Source organism: Heteronotia binoei, chromosome 6, assembly GCF_032191835.1.
Source record: "Heteronotia binoei isolate CCM8104 ecotype False Entrance Well chromosome 6, APGP_CSIRO_Hbin_v1, whole genome shotgun sequence".
NCBI classification, from domain to species: Eukaryota; Metazoa; Chordata; class Lepidosauria; order Squamata; family Gekkonidae; genus Heteronotia; species Heteronotia binoei.
The window spans coordinates 62860140-62874575 of NC_083228.1; the positions used below are offsets into that span (position 1 = coordinate 62860140).

Consider the following 14436-nt stretch of genomic DNA (forward strand, 5'->3'; position numbering starts at 1 on the left):
CCCAGAGCCCCAGACATCCGCAGATCAATTCCCCATTATTCCCTATGGGAATCGTTCTCCATAGGGAACAATAGAGTGCCCAGTAGACATTTCCCTTCCCGCCACTTTCTAAAGCAGGGGGAGGGCCTCCAAACCGGGGAATCCCCTGCCCTTCCCTCTCTCTCTCTCTTCCTCACAAACACACTTACTGGGTCTGGTTCCTCCACAAGAACATCTGAAAAGTACAGGGGTTACAAGCTGCTCTCTTTTACACACTTACTTGCTCTGAAAACGAAAGCAAAACATAGGGAAGGGCTATGCTCTGATTAAGCTGCTGCTGACCCTTCCCCATGAAGTGCTTCCTGTTTCCTGCTTCCTGCCCAGCTTTAAAGGCACACAAACACAGAAACACATTCACACATTTTAAAATGGGACTTGTTTGCAGGTTTCTAAACCTGCTAGAGCTCTAGAGGTACATGGTGGCAGGGCTTCCCCCTGCCGCCCAGCTGGCTGGTGGGGTGGAAGACTGTAAAACCACGGGATCCCCCGCTGGAACCTGGGGATTGGGAAGCCTACATGGTTGGCATAGGGAAGGATTTAAACAAATGTTGGTTTATTTAAACAAACTGGCAGGGAAGGGAATTGATATATACATAGGTTGCTGGAATTTAGAAGATGTAGGCACACAGTTAAAAATTGAACACAGAACTACTTTTGAGGTAACTGACAAGATACAGTGTTTCCTTTCTAGTGGTTTAACTTTCCATAATCAATGTTAAATCTTTTGACTTAAGGCAATGGCAAACCACCCCATAAAAAGTCTGTCGTGAAAACATTGTGAAAGCAACGTCATCCCAGAGTCAGAAACAACTGGTGCTTGCACAGGGGACTACCTTTACCTTTTTATCACCAATATTAAACCTTATCTTTTGATAAGTTTTCTATATTTCTGGTTAACTTTTCCCACTTCAAAATCACACAGTCTTGAGTGTACCCTGCTTTGTCCCTTTGGTTATAAGACTAAGGTCTCTCACTAGACCTCTCTCTCTGGTAAGATCATTACTATCTTCCATTTAAGATAAATAACCAGTGGCTTTGACACCTTTTGAGGGCTTTTCACTGCCACCTCAAAACTCTTTGCCAAAGCCTGATCTTCCAGACTGCCAGGCTTTCTCCCTTTTGGACACTAAGCTTAATACAGGAAACTGTTTTTCTCCTCAAGATGCAATCCTTTGTTTTACAAATACAGAGACTGTTTTTCACACCTCTCACCAGAGTCTCCAATACTCAAAATCACCTCACATGAGCTCTAAATCAGACTCTGCTTTGTGTCTCTTGACACACACTAGAGAGCATCACAAATAGAACCCCTCTCTTTTTCAGTCACTCTTCAACTCCTTCAGCTCTGTAACTGCTTTCTCCAACTGTCTAACTGCCATTCTCTTTTGACCATTAGAAACAGTTCACCAATCAGAGTGAGGTCCATTAGCTGTCACTCACTGGGCATTCCATTAGCTGACACTCACATGCATTGCCTCTCAGCATGTATATGTCTGCTATCCATTACAGTATTATTATGCATTTTTACAGAAAAAGAGCAGTTCAGACCATGTAGCAGCAGAATTTCTTTGTTTGTTCAGGGAGGAGACATGTCACCTGTTTTCACACTGGTTTTTATTCTTGGCACAAATTCCTGGTGGCGTCTGTGGCCCTCTTTTGATGGATGCCTGCCTGAAGAATACCTGTTGGTTTTGCTTTTATCAAATATGAATGGGGCATCATTTCCGTCACTTTTAATTAGCTCTCATCTTCCTGTCAGTATGGGGAGGAGCAGCTGCAGATGAATGGTTCTTCTTCCTCTAAGACATCATTTTGTAAACTAGTTGTATTGAAACGATACATTAAACAGATTAGGCTTTCCCATGCAAATGACAGCAGTAGAGCTTTTGTCTGTCAGGGTTCCTATATTTTGCATGGAAGGTGTGGTTCAGATGGTCCTTTATGAAAATCAGAACTGGTACCAAGAGGCCCCCTGGTATGAATGTGCTGTGTTACAAACTGCATTGAATAGCTGCTTGAAGCTGAAGAGAGACTTATGTTGTCAGAATGATAGCAACTATTCAGTTGCAGGAAGAAAAGGATGGTTGAAGGCTGTTTTTTGTATAGTAATCGCAAGTGCAGCCATGTTTTTCCTACTGGATCTAATTTGTCTGTTCTCAGAGTGAAAGTCACCTGCTTTTAGTGGGATTTTTCAGGATAGCTGATTTTATTTGTCTTGTTGACTGTTGTTGTTGGCTGTTACTGTGGGAGCCACCACCAGCACTGCAATCCAGCACTGCAATGCTGTTCTCCATGGACTGCTTCTGAAAGTGACTCCTGTAACATAAAGGACTTACACTCCTGCTCTTTAGTTATAATCTGAAAAAAATAACATCAGCAGCACCTACTTCAATATAACACACATACCAATCTGTGCATATCTGATGCTGCAATTTTCATCACAGAAGTGACTTTTGACTAAAAGTGAAAGATGCATCATCAGCAGTGGGATAATGTGGAATTAAATTTGACAAGGTGATGTTGAAACTGGCCCAAAGCAGGTGGGGGTACCAATGGGAAAATGAAAATAGCAGGGAAGCATAGGTGGCAAATTACCTAGACTGTTGTCAGTCTTAGAAAAGAGCAAAATAACATTCCCTAATAGTTTTGTTGCATTACTAGCAATTGTTCCTTTGTTGCATGTAAAATTAATCTGGCCATGCGGTTCAAGTTGGTTGCATTTTTGCTGTTTTGTGCATGTGTAAAGCCTTGTCGTAAAAAACATGCTGTTTTGTGCATATTAAAGCCTTGTTGTCACTGGACAAGTCTATTCTTTTCACATAAATATGGTTCAAACAAGCCATTATTTTATTTTATTGTTTATTCTAATAGATTTCATTTTAAGTAATGGAGTCACTATGCTCAAAATTCCAAAAAAAAAATAAATAATCAGAGATGGCTCACATGCAGCAAGGAATAAATAGAACATAAAAGGACAGGAGCAGCAAGACTGGTCTAAGAGATAAGGACTTGAGACGGTAGATGGAAAGTGACTCTTAAGAGCAGTCATGAAAAATAATGCTGTAGGAGAATTAAATATTTGTGGTCTTATTCTATTCCCCAAGGCATTTGTTGTCATTCTATTGACATTCATGTCATATTCCAGGAACTAGAAAGCACTGGTAATTTTGCTGAAGTTGGTAATCCTACATTCAGAACATATTGCTGCGTGCTCAGCAGTTTTGACCCCAAAACTCAAGTTTGCATCAGACAATTTCATGTTTCTCTTATTTCAGTATAATTGGCATTTTCTCTTACTTTACAATAGCAATTCAAATAACGTATAGGAAGGACAACCCAGAACTATAGAATGATACCTTTCAAGGCTGGAGTGTAGTAATTGGCAGGAATTGTAACCATGAGTACATTTTGTTGTGTGTGTTGGTGCTTGTGACAGAAACCCTAAAACTAATGTTCAATAGAGCTACTTTAAGTGTCTGGGATCTTAGACCCATAGAGGTTCTGTTAGAATTATCCATTCATTTCCATTCCACACTGGACCATCCTGGCAGACTTAATCTCTTTTGGACAAAGAACAATCAGGTTTGAATCAGACCACATATTTGTCATAACAGTTTAAAGCCATTATCAGATGCTTGATGGAAGTGGGACTATATATTTTATATGGCTCTAATTGGTAATGGTAGTGTCAAGCGCGCTCATTTCTGTTATGTGATTTTCTTTCAGACAAAGAGCAGGTCACCAGCTCTCTTCTGCTCCCCCCTTACGGTATTTACAACCACTGGGCAAGTAATAAATCCATCTGGCCCAAGGATGTTTATGCTACAGCCTGGCTGGTAGTACTTTCAAGTCGCCTCTCCCATAGGTTCACACAGACAACTCTTATCTGCTTCCAGAATAGTGTGAGAATGGGAGATGTTTCTAATAGCTTAAATTCCTTAGCAATAAAATAGATAGTTGTTTAGCAGCTTTTGAACCCGTGACTCAATTATGCATCTGTATGGTAACCTTTGAAGATATCCTGTATAGCAACTGTGTAACTGTGTATACGTCATTACTCCCAAGGCTTGTGTCCTTGGTATAGCTCCTGAGTTTCTAACAATAAAACAGCTTTGATTTAAAACAAAAGACTGCTTATTGAGACATATCGGCGCTTGACAGGTAGCCCCTGATATCGGAAATGGGGATTTTTGTGGGATTGTAGAAAACAGCTTGTCAGGCTTAAAAATATCACCTTAAATATCTGGATATTTGTCTTGTCCCTTGTCTTCAGTTTTCTGTCTTCAGCAGAAATTGCATCCACAGGAGGTTGGGTAGAGGTTAATGACTCCTTCAGCCTCTTATTATGGCAAGGAACACATGCTCTGAGGAACATGCTACAGCTTTGATAATGTGTGCTTAGCAACAGTATCACTTTCCATTTAAACATCTCTGTGCTGTTGTTGCTGTTTGCTTTTCCCTCTATTTTTGTTTGCCCTTTCCCTCACCGTTTTAAAAAATCCAACCACTTCTCTTATAATCAGGGGTAATTTCGTAGAAAAATAGGTGGTGGAGCTCATCCAAGGATTGTTATGCAGCTGCGCCTACTATTCAATGGACAAGGAGGTGGAACTCTCAGAAAGGTTCAGGAGCTGAGCTCCTATGAGCTCCCACTGAATCTGAGGCCTGCTTATAATAAATCTTTTTGTAAAAAGCATTTTTTTGCATTGCCTAGTACAATTTATTTATCTGAGATAGTTCTCTTAATCTCTTCCTCACGTGCTACCAGATTGACTGTAAGGTATTTTCTAGGGTTTCCTACCCTGTTACTTTGTTATCGTTGCAGTGTTGCACTGAAAGGTGCCTTCTCAAAGGGTCATTTTAGATGTTCTCAGGAAGTCCTAAGTGGTGGTGGCGAGTTACCAATGTATTTTCCAAGGAACCCTTGGTTTAAGGGAGTTTCCCTGCAAGGAAAGAAACCATTTTCCCTTCCTGCTGTAACTGTACTCATGTAATTTCAAATGAATAGAGATCATTGGCAGGAAGTAGTTTTCAATAGTGCAGTCCTTTCCAGAGTGTCTCTGAAATTGTCACTGAAATTGAAGTCCAGTGAAGCCAAAGGACTTAGGGTTGTAGCTATGTTTAGAATTGCACAGCTAAATGTTCAAGAAGGCAGCTTTTGGTTATGAGATTCTTGTCACACACTTCACCAGAAGACTCAAATTAAATCTTATGAGGATCTTCTTTTGCACCCCACATTTCTGCACTACCATAGCATCTGTATTTGCACCTGTGCTCTGAAATCACATATGTTACTCAGCTGCCGTTTTCCCACACAGTTACTAAACTGCACATGTCCTGAAGTATATCTAATATCATTAGAATCTATCATTATGTTGCATCCTTTCAAACAGATCAGTTCTACATGGATAGTACTAAGTGGTGAATACAAAAAAGTAGCACACTCCCTATACCACAAGCTAGAATATCATCTGTCCAAGATCACATTCCCATTACTTTAAGAGATTCCCACAGCCTGTGTTGCACTGAGCTCAGTTTTCTTACATATCTTCACTAATTAAAGAATTTTGACAGTTCAAAACCCCAGAGGAAAGAAGGGATGTGTTTTTCTGTAATGGGAAAGGATTAATACTGTCAGAAGCCCTACCCAGTTGGTGAACAGGAGGAGGAGGAAGAGGCAGTGAGCTTCCCAGACCACATAACATTTCTGAAATATTCATAGTTCCAAAAGTAACACCCAGCCAGCCATGAAATCACCTTAAATGGGACATGCATTTATTTAGAAAGAAATTATTCCTGCTAACCTACTCTAATATATGGAATAGTAAAATCTTTTCTATTTATAAAGCTACACCTCCCTCTCAGCATGAATTGAATGTGGGACTTAACTGTTAAAATCCAGTTCTTGCCTGAATAATAAAGTAGGAAGAAGTCACATTCATCGCTGTAGTTCATTCCTCCATTGATATATATTTGGACTTAGCATCCAAATTTATAACAGCATCCTGCTGAGGCAAGGCCCTGGACTGTACCTTTGAGAAACCAATGTCACTCATTGAGAACATGTGATTCACATCTATGTTTAGTGAGTATCTGCCAACTTGGAGAGGGTCTAAATTTGGACTGCTTTCATCTTCCATCCTTCCTCAGCTCCCTTCATAGCTTTAATCGGAGATCAGCCTGCCACAGTGGATACATAGCAATATGAAAGCCAAAGGAGGAGGAAACCCACTCAGCATTTCCATTCCATCAGCTTGGAGGAAGTAATCTAATGCCAGTTTAGCAATTTGAGTTTTTATCAGTATTTGAGGCATTTAGAGCCAGAAGTTTTTACGAGGGGGTGTTTTAAGGCTGGCAGGCTGTACTAGAGAGACACTTGGGAGTCTCCTCTGTCATTTCTAACCATGTATTACTTGACCCCTGATCCATATTAGTAGCAGCCATGAGTCTGACAGCAGACTTAAAAAAAAAAAAATAACCCCACTGGCACCTTAAAGACTGACTGGCTGGGAGTGAACAGAATATGAAACAGCCACCTTGCGGCAAAACAGAAATTACTGTTCAGAAATTCATGATTTTTAAATTTTGTATTTAATAATATTCACTATATGAGACAGCATAATACTACCGTATAATACAATATCTGTAAGATAAGATTTGGCAATCTAAACAAGGTTCATTATCTCCCCCCTCCCTTCACAATAAAGAGTCAATCACAAATGATTGGCCACTTTATTTAACTTTAACTTGTTTTAAATGGCAAGGTCAAACTAACATGTGGCACAGTCAAGAACAGGAGTCATTCCTGACCCCTCCCCTGCTGCATAATGGGAAAGCCACCCTGTCTCTGGCTTGAGCCATGTAACAAGGCTTGCACCCGACTACCACAGCAAGCAGGTCATGCTGTGGAGATCCAGCCACCAAGCCATACAGCTTAAGAGTACAATCTAACCAGGTAGACCCAAAAGGCAGTCTGCATTCTTCACCCTGCGTTGCCAACTGGGGGCTGATCATGCCAGGGTCCTAGCCCCCAAACTGGGGGTGCTAAGTGGTGCTCCCCAAGGTGACTAACAATCACCCAACAAAATCCAGCCAACCCTCTTTGTTTCTATTCCAGAAAGAAACAAAAGGAGACCATACTTGTACGAACTTATCCTACGTATATCTATCCCATTACTTCCTTCCTATATACAGATATTTCCCCCATTAACAAGGTGTGCCATACTTTCCGTAGCTATTTTTCAATAGCTGGTGTTTTTTCCTGTCTCCATGCCACAGCTATTAACATTCTGGCTGGGGTGAATAAATTTCTTATTAACCATATCTTGGTAACTGAAATCCCTCCGGGCATAATGTTCAAAAGAGCTAGTGAGAGAAAATAGGTATATAGAAATTTAAAAAAAAAGATTGTAGTGTAGCTCTTTTGAACATTATGACCAGATCAGAAATTCAGATTTAATGCTAAATTTATTGCATTAAAGCAGCTATACTTTAATGAGTCTATTGATGCAAACATGTGCCTTTCTTTTAAAGAACCCCCAAACATCATCTAGGAAAAATATTATATAGGGATAATGGACATTTTTATATCTGCTTAAAAAGAAAAACATTTCTAATATTGAGAACACACCTGATGTCTGTTTTTGTTTGGGTATGTCAAATAATGATATATTTTGAACAAAAATATCATAACCTTAGGAAATATTGAAATAGTTTCTGAGTATATTGGTTTTAGTGAAATCTCACTTGGTTAGATTGCATGTTATTCTTCCCAAATAATTAGAGAATTTGAAGAGAAAATAGTTAATTATTTTGGTTATTACAATTGTATTATAAAATATGAGGAAATTTTAGTAGATTCAGACTTTTCTTGAATGTAGTCCTCCCAAGTACTTTCTCCCCCACAATATGATGTTGATAATACTAAATTATCTGATGAGAACTAGGGATGGAGACAGTTGCATACAGATTATATTCTAGTAATATATACGAAAAAAGTATTTTTTTTAAAATATTAGCAGTTATCTAGCTTTCCAGTTCTGATAATAGTCATGACATCAGTAAATATTTGTGTTTTCATAAGTCTAGTCCAGGGTGGCCAGACTATGGCTTGGGAGTCTCTTTTGCACATATTGTGTGGCTCCTGAAGCCCCCACTACCCTGTCAGCCAGCTTGGAGAAGGCTTTTGTCTTTTTAAATCACTTCTCCAAGCCAAGCCAGCCAGAGGCTTGGAGAATACATTTAATGTTAAAGTAGCTTTCTTTCCACCACTCCCTCCCACCACCTCCCTCCCTTCTTTCCTTCCTCCCTTCCCCCCCTCCAACATCTGACATTCATGTCTTGCAGCTTTCAGACATCTGAAGTTTATTCTATGTTGCTCTTACATTAAGCCAGTTTGGCCAGCCCTTGCCTAATCAAATACAATACATTCTTCTTGTACCAAATGTGTTGATAGAAAACTTATTTTGTCCATTATAAACTGGTATGATTATAAGCAGGGAACATTTTTGTTCTTAGAATGAAATACATACAAAATTTTGCCCAATAAGTCCTACAAAATGTGCATGGTGTACTGTTACATTTTTAAGCTTCCTATGCCTGCCTTGTTCAAGATTATCTTATTATAACTAGAGATGACATTGCCATCACTGTGAAGCGGTTTTAGGGTGAGGACAAAAGACCTCTATGCATTTGGCTCCTGAAGTTGCACTGCTAAGAATTTAATAGATCTCCTGAAATGAGTGGATAGTGGATTAGGTCATTTTAAAGTTAAGCCCCAAACTCATAAGAATGCCAGATTCATTTAGTCCAGCATTCTGTTTTCAACTCTAGCCAGCCAGTTGCCTTAGTCTTTCAACAGAATATAACAATTTATATTACTTAAAAGGAGAACATGGTTTGGTTTGAGGTGACTAGTGTTGGGTGACAGGGAGGAAACAATCTCTACCCTTTGCTGTCATCTCTTCTTCTTTCAAATTGAGAGGATAATTACAATAACTTCCTCATTGGATTGCTGAATTGTTAATAAGAAAGTGCTGACAGACCTTAAGAACTGAATTCCTTGATGGAATATGTTGGCTTAAAAAGTTGGTTTGCTAAGAGAGAGAGAGAGAGAAGAGGGCAAAATAGCTGTGAAAGAGAGTAGAACAGTGTGCAGACCTGGATTCAAATGTGTGGTTCAGACAAACTAGCTGTATGCCGTAGAGTTTCATTTGTCAGAATGTTGAGATCTGACCTTTAGAAGATGATTAAAAAGCATTAAAGAGGCACAGACATGGTTCAAAAGTCCAGCAAAACCATGGTTTCATTCAACTAACTACGGATTGTTCTGTCATCTGAATGCAAATCACTCAGGTAATCATAACAACACTTGAGTCCAGTGGCACCTTTAAGACCAACAAAATTTTATTCAAGCTTTAAGCTTTTGTGTGCAAGTATATACCGTATTCTTCGGACCATAAGACGCACTTCCCCCCCAAAAAAGTGGGAGGGAAGTGCATGCGTCTTATGGTCCGAATACTAAAAGATGAGGGGGGGAGGGGCCTGCAGCCCCCAGGAGACAAGCGGCGAGATCGCTCCCTCCGCCCCCATTGCCAACCCAGCACTTTGCAGGGAGCGATCTGGCCGCTTGTCTCCCAGCCAGGCGTGCTTGCCCCGCGCTTGCGTGCCTGGCTGGAAGACAAGCGGCCAGATCGCTCCCTCCGCCCCCATCGCCAACCCAGCACTTTGCAGGGAGCGATCTGGCCGCTTGTCTCCCAGCCAGGCGTGCTTGCCCCGTGCTTGCGTGCCTGGCTGGAAGACAAGCGGCCAGATCGCTCCCTCCGCCCCCATCGCCAACCCAGCACTTTGCAGGGAGCGATCTGGCCGCTTGTGTTCCAGCCAGGCACGCAAGCATGGGGCAAGCATGCCTGGCTGGGAGACAAGCGGCCAGATCGCTCCCTCCGCCCCCATCGCCAGCCCAGCACTTTGCAGGGAGCGATGGATTTACTACTTGCCCCATGGTCATAAGGAGAGGGGGGAGCAGTAAAGAGCGGGAGATTTTGGGATGGATGAGAGTTGATAAGCTTTAATGTAATCCTGTGTGAGAAAAAGACCCCTAATTTCAGAACATTGTAGTCACCCGTTTGGTTGCCAGGGTGCCTGGAGATTCAACTCACAGCTGTGAGGAGAATGTGGGTTTTGTCTACCAGAATGTAGGGACTTATGTGAGTACTAACAGCCACAATGTTGCAGCAGTACTCCGTGTCTCTGGAGGAGTGCTAACCAGGAGAATAGATGGGTTTCCAGTGCAATCACCATCTCGGCCATTGCAGCGGAAGAAGTTGTGCCGCCAGGAACTGTCCGGGCAAGCCTTGACCATAGAATCCATATTGGAAGGCTAACATCACCAGCAGCTATCTTCCTGCAGTGCCAGATTCCATTGCAGCGAAGTGGGAGGCTCACGTACTCAACAGATGTCACGTACTCAACAGATGTCACGTATGCATAAGGCAATCAAGCTTATCTTAGGCATGGATCCTATTAGACTGCCTAAGCCTTTGTCCAACGGAACCCAAGACAAAAGATGGTGCCAGTAGAGGAATGAAGAAGAGGAAGAGCATCTTCACCCAGAGCCAAGTTTCTTTGTATAGATCGGGTGTTACCTTAGGTAGCAATTTGGCCATCTATTGTCACCTTTTAGATAAGTTTTGATAGCCTTTTAATCACCTCCACCCCAATAATTTCACCCATTCTTTCCCTTAATGGTCATCCTGGAGCCTCCACTTTGGCCCATTGTTACCTGGAAGTCCAATCAGGTAACTAGGGCCAAGTCTGCTCATTGGCCAGGTATGGGCATCCAATCAGGTGCCCCCAATAAACTGGCTATTGGCTACTGCATAAGGCCAGCCCTTATGGTCATTGCGGAGCCTCCCCTTTTTCTGAGGTCATGTACCAGCTGACGACCTGTCATCCGCCCCTGTACCTCCCATCCCCTAAGGGCTCAAGGTAGTCCTTATAACCTGTGACCCAGCTCCCCACAGGTGTGCATCTAGCAGTACCCCAGTCCTGCTGCTTAGATACATCCCTGATTCTTGGCCAGTTGAGGGTCCCCTTCCCCATCGTCCTTGTTTGTCGTCATTGGAGCCTTCCTGGAAGACTACAATCAGTAATTATCACCCTGTTTGTCCATCCTTATGTTACCTCTACACATTTCTTTCTATTTTTATTAGGTCTGTATGTATGTTATATGAGTCTATTATCTTTTATGTGTGTGTGTTCTATATTTTTCTGCAATAATTTTTAATTGTTTTACTTAATTAGTGTCCTTGGTAAATTTAAGCAATAATTTCTGGAAGTGGAATCTGTATACATAGATTCTAGATCCTTTTTAAGCCAAAGTTGCCCACCTGTCAATTTCCCAACATCTTTTGAGGGCATTTTGGCTTACACCTGACAAAATGAAGGTGCTGCTGGTAGGTGAAAGGAACTGACCCAGGAACTGAGGTATCTTCTGCTCCGGATGAAGTTGCACTCCCCCCGAAGAAGCAGGTTCCTTGCTTGGGGGTGTAACTGTATCTTGGCCTCCTGTTGGATAAGAGGCGGCAGCAGTAACCAGAGGTAGCTTTTACCAGTTTAAGATGGTGAGTCAGCTGTAGCCTTTCCTGGGCAAAAAAACCTCTTTGCACTGTGGTACATGCCCTGGTAACATCTAGGTAAGACTAATGTAATGTTCTGCGAGGCTGCCCCTTGACAAGCATCCGGAAGCTACAGCTGGTATAGAGTGCTGCAGCCAGAATGTTAACTGGAGTAGGTTTTAGGAACCATATCACTCAGTTCTTTCAGTTGTACATAAATGATTTGGAGTTGGGAGTGCGCAGTGAAGTGGCCAAAGATGACACTAAATTGTTCAGGGTGGTGAGAACCAGAGAGGATTGTGAGGCACTCCAAAGGGATCTGTCGAGGCTGGGTGAGTGGGCGTTAACATGGCAGATGAGGCTCAATGTGGCCAAGTGCAAAGTAATGCACATTGGGGCCAAGAATCCCAACTACAAATACAAGTTGATGGGGTGTGAAGTGGCAGAGACTGACCAAGAGAGAGATCTTGGGGTCGTGGTAGATAACTCACTGAAAATGTCAAGACAGTGTGCGATTGCAATAAAAAAGGCCAACGCCATGCTGAGAATTATTAGGAAGGGAATCAATAACAAATCAGCCAGTATCATAATGCCCCCGTATAAATCGATGGTGCGGTCTCATTTGGAGTACTGTGTGCAGTTCTGGTCGCCGCACCTCAAAAAGAATATTATAGCATTGGAGAAAGTCCAGAAAAGGGCAACTAGAATGATTAAAGGGTTGGAACACTTTCCCTTTGAAGAAAGATTGAAATGCTTGGGGCTCTTTAGCTTGGAGAAACGTCGCCTGCGGGGTGACATGATAGAGGTTTACAAGATAATGCCTGGGATGGAGAAAGTAGAGAAAGAAGTACTTTTCTCCCTTTCTCACAATACAAGAGCTCGTGGGCATTCAATGAAATTGCTGAGCAGTCAGGTTAAAACGGATAAAAGGAAGTACTTCTTCACCCAAAGGGTAACATGTGGAATTCACTGCCACAGGAGGTGGTGGTGGCTATAAGCATAGCCAGCTTCAAGAGGGGATTGGATAAAAATATGGAGCAGAGGTCCATCAGTGGCTGTTAGCCACAGTGTGTGTGTATGTGTGTGTGTGTGTGTGTGTGTGTGTGTGTGTATATATATATATATATAAATTTGGCCACTGTGTGACACAGAGTATTGGACTGGATGGGCCATTGGCCTGATCCAACATGGCTTCTCTTAAGTTCTTATGTTCTTATTCTTGTTCCACTTACCTTGGCTTCCAGTCAGCTTCTGGGCCTAATTCAGGGAGCTGGCAATGAGCTATAAAACCATAATATAGCTTGGTACAAAAGCACCTTAAGCACTGCCTACTCCCAGATGAACTTACCCAACTGCTGCAGTCATCTTCAAGAACACTTCTTTGGATGCCATAACAGAAAGTCAGGCTCGATGCATATCAGCCTGAGAAAGGGCCTTCTTGGTCATGGCACCAAAATTATGAAATTCCCTCCCCTGGTACATTTGTCTGTTGCTCTTGATCATTGTCTTCTGTCAGGAAATGAAGACTTATCTGTTTTGTTTGATGTTTCTTCACTGACTGTCCTTTCTATTTGCACTTCTTTTAATTGTTTATGTATTTTGTTTAGTTGTTGGGTTTAATTTTGTTATTCATACAGACAGAAGCATATTATATATTTAGAAAGCTTGTCTTAATGGTTTTGGTTGCTCATAGCCTTGGGGAACCTATGTAGCCTGGGAAAGTGGCATAAAATGTTTTCAATAAATAAATAAGAACTTAGACATCATGCTTTCTTCTGAAGAGACCCTGCTAGTATCCCAGATTACACTGCTGCAAGGACTATGCAAAGGAATAAATCAGGATTCTGATTTATTCCTGGCATAGTCCTTGCAGCAGGGTCTCTTCAGGAGAAAGCATGAATGCACTGAAGACAAAATTTAAAGCAAAACAGGATTTGAATGTTCATTTACATCTGAACTGAGCCACAGACTGTGGGATGCTTCAGGTCCTAAAAGTACTATATGAGAGGCTACTCCTGATGGGTTGGATGTTTAAAAGCCTGATCAATCAATTTGAGCTACTTTTTGCTCTTCCTGAAAGTAGATTCCAAAGCAACAAGGCGGAATTCTGGTAACTGGCCCTATCTTGCCTAAAATTACAGTTGCTGTAAGTCGAAGTGTCATTTTTACTGTTAGTATTATAATGAGGTTTTATTGTAGACTCAAATCCTGAAAGTAAAACAAAATATAAAAATAGTGTAATGATATTGGCTGATTTTTATTTTCTACCTGACTGTTGTGCAGTGGGAGTGGATCCAGGCTGCTGTTGAATGTTGTCAACAAGGCTCAGGGGTTGTTTTGTAGAAAAATAGGTGGTGAAGCTCATTAGCATAACTCATTAGCATATGCCAACCCTCCCCCCAGCCAACAGCAACCTGACACAAGAAAGGGAAGCCCCGGGTAAGCGAGGCCTGCTTGGGCTGGCTAGAGATTGTTATGCAGCTGCACCTACTATTCAATGGACAAGGTAGGTGGGTAAGAGGAGGAGGAGGAACCCTCAGAAAGGTTCAGGAGCTGTGCTCCTGTGAGCTCCTGCTGAATTCAAGGCCTGACAAGGCTATATGTGTTTTTTGCCTGCAAAAGAAGGGGGATACAATTCAAGAGGCCCATGGAGCTGAGCAAGGCACTGCTAATATATGGTTATACATTCAACAGCAGGGTATGGTCTTCCTCTTTCAGTGCACCCTTCTTCCTTTCTGCTCTCATACATGAAAGCATGCAATGCATACAGTGCTCATGCATT

At 41.9% G+C, this 14436-nt stretch overlaps 1 protein-coding gene across 27 annotated transcripts in view; it reads left to right on the top strand.

Moving 5' to 3' along the window:
• The window catches only part of ABLIM1 (actin binding LIM protein 1), a 350053-nt gene that overhangs the window by 186281 nt on the left and 149336 nt on the right, over window positions 1-14436 (top strand). The window lies entirely within an intron of this gene.